This window comes from Etheostoma spectabile, chromosome 8, assembly GCF_008692095.1.
Source record: "Etheostoma spectabile isolate EspeVRDwgs_2016 chromosome 8, UIUC_Espe_1.0, whole genome shotgun sequence".
Classification (NCBI taxonomy): domain Eukaryota; kingdom Metazoa; phylum Chordata; class Actinopteri; order Perciformes; family Percidae; genus Etheostoma; species Etheostoma spectabile.
Genome location: NC_045740.1, coordinates 15,669,771 through 15,672,799, shown reverse-complemented (window position 1 = coordinate 15,672,799; position 3,029 = coordinate 15,669,771). Strand labels below are relative to the sequence as shown.

The window sequence follows — 3,029 nt, the reverse complement described above, 5'->3', positions numbered from 1 at the left end:
TTTAGTCATATTTAGTCATTCACATGTTTTTTTGTTAGTCAAGTTTTAGTCGACTAAAGCTCTCGTCATTTTAGTGTAGTTTTAGTCAAAAGAGAACTCAGGTATCTTAGTCAAGTCTAAGTCAAAATATTTTAGTCTTTTTAAAAAAAGAAAAAAATATATTTCTGAGATTATTTCTGCTAACCATTTCAGTCAAATAGTGTTTCACACATCTCAAATATTGGTTTAATGTCATAATTGCCTGATACACTTGTTAAATGATTTTTGTTGAATGCAACTTTGTTAAACGCATCTGGTTTTATACCGAGCCTCTTCCTTCATGCAAATACAATCGTACACAGACACATGTTAGATAAGCGCCAGGGCTCCTGAGCTCTACAGCACCTTGTTTTGTTGCCAGCAGTTGCATACATTTCTCCAGCCGCTCTGCAAGCTGTTTTAGAGCAGCTTCGCCAGCACTCCTTTACTTGCCCGGGTTTGGGGACACATCGCTATGCGCTATAGTGGCTTCTCCAGCAGGCTGAACCGGGCTTCCTCCCCCCCCCCCCCCCCCCCCCCCCCCCCGGCAACATTGCTAGATGTTAGATGAAAAAAAGGTGACACGCCGAATCTCTAAATGAGCCGCAACTGATTAAACCGCGTTTAGTGGGGGGGAAATACTGGGAACCAAGCAATTGGCCTGTTTGGAACAGGCACACGCTCTAAACGGGCACTGCACTAGTTCTGTCTCATGATGAAAAAGTAGAGACGATTGTAGACTAAAACAAAGATTTAACTTGCGCAAAACATTTTAGTCTTGTCTTTTTTTGTCAACAATAATGCATGTTAATTTAGTCTCAGTGAGCAATTTTTGGACATTGCCGAACACATTTCAGTCTTGTCTCGTCTGACGAATTAACACTACCTGCTTCTGTCAATTGTATTTTATTTTTGTCACACTAGTGCAGTATTCAAAACATGCCTGTTCGAAACGGCCTGATTGCTTGGCCTGTGGTCTTGCTGCATGCAGTTTTACCGTGAACTGCTCATCCAAACAACTTCACACTCACTCTGCGCTTCCTTGGGTCATGAGCAATATACTCTCCATGACATAGTTGTGTCACATACCTAAGTCACAGCCACTTACGGTCAGGAAATACACTCTAGTTCATGTGAAAAAACAACAAGTGCAGACTTTATCATTAGGCAAGTTAGGCAACTGGCAAACAGCTACATATTTATTATGGTGTTTAGATATAAAAAGAAAAAGAATATGTTACTATTCTGACTCATTATATCCTGAAGTAACTTACAGAAGGCTTTCAAAGCACTTAAAAATATGCAACTAAACTGTATATTTCTGACTTACTGTGTACATCTTCTTCAGAGGAAAACATTAGACGGCTACATTTACCTGACAAAGAAATTACACTGGTTATGTTGCAGATTCAGTTTTTACGCACAAAATACAACAAAATAAAACATGATGCATTATTATTCATTAAACTATACAGCATTATATCAGACTTGAAAGCGCCACGTTGAAGAATTGTTAAGTCAATTTAAGGTTATTGTGCTGACAACTTATTCTCTTCCTACTGCTTAGAAGTGGCGAATTTACAACTCACAACACCTTAATATGAGTAGTTGTAGTTGAGTACTTGTTTGATCTATCTAGTATCGGCAAAAAATGTTGTTAGCATAGTGTGGGCTATTTTATTGAGTTGCCTCGTTAATTTAAGTTGTGCTTTTATTGAAGGGTAGAAACGGAAGAAGTGAAGCTAGCCCTATGCGTTGCTGGAGTGTGTGTGCCGTCTTGGTTTACTTTGGTTCAGAACACAGAGCCTCTGTGTTTTTATTTTATCACCCTCTGCTACAGTAGTTTGCACGCATCAGCCCAGAGGGCTAACTTGGCTCATTTACTATACGTGAACGTCCCGCTGAACCCTGTTAAAAAATCTGTCTGTTTATTACAAACCCGATGCCAAAAAAGTTGGGACACTGTACAAATTGTGAGTAAAAAAAGAATGGAATAATTTAAAAATCTCACAAAATTATACTTTATTCACAATAGAATATAGATAACATATCAAATGTTGAAAGTGAGACATTTTGAAATGTCATGCCTCATTGGCTCATTTTGGATTTCTTTAGAGCTACACATTTCAAAAAAGTTGGGACAGGTAGCGATAAGAAGCCGGAAAAGTTAAAATTACATATAAGGAACAGCTGAAGGACCAATTTGCAACTCATTAGGTCAATTGGCAACATGATTGGGTATATAAAGAGCCTCTCAGAGTGGCAGTGTCTCTCAGAAGTCAAGATGGGCAGAGGATCACCAATTCCCCCAATGCTGTGGCAAAAAATAGTGGAGCAATATCAGAAAGGAGTTTCTCAGAGAAAAATTGCAAAGAGTTTGAAGTTATCATCATCTGCAGTGCATAATATCATCCAAAGATTCAGAGAATCTGGAACAATCTCTGTGCGTAAGTGTCAAGGCTGAAAAACCTTACTGGATGCCCGTGATCTTCGGGCCCTTAGACGGCACTGCATCACATACAGGAATGTTGCTGTAATGGAAATCACAACATGGGCTCAGGAATACTTCCAGAAAACATTGTCGGGGAACACAATCCACCGTGCCATTCGCCACTTCCGGCTAAAACTATAGAGGTCAAAAAAGAAGCTCTATCTAAACAGGATCCAGGCGCGCAGGCGTTTTCTCTGGGCCAAGGCTAATTTAAAATGGACTGTGGCAACGTGGAAAACTGTTCTGTGGTCAGACGAAGCAAAATTTAAAGTTTGTTTTGGAAAACTGGGACGCCATGTCATCCGGACTAAAGAGGACAAGGGCAACCCAAGTTGTTATCAGCGCTTAGTTCAGAGGCCTGCATCTCTGATGGTATGGGGTTGCATGAGTGCATGTCGCATGGGCAGCATACACATCTGGAAAGGCACCATCAATGCTGAAAGGTATATCAAGTTCTAGAACAGCATATGCTCCCATCCAGACATCGTCTCTTTCAGGGAAGACCTTTGCATTTTCCAAC

At 40.2% G+C, this 3,029-nt stretch overlaps 1 protein-coding gene across 2 annotated transcripts in view; it reads left to right on the top strand.

The window, feature by feature from the left end:
- LOC116693628 (copine-8) overlaps window positions 1-3,029 on the top strand; it is a 76,645-nt gene that overhangs the window by 25,714 nt on the left and 47,902 nt on the right. The gene's annotated exons all lie outside the window — the stretch shown is intronic.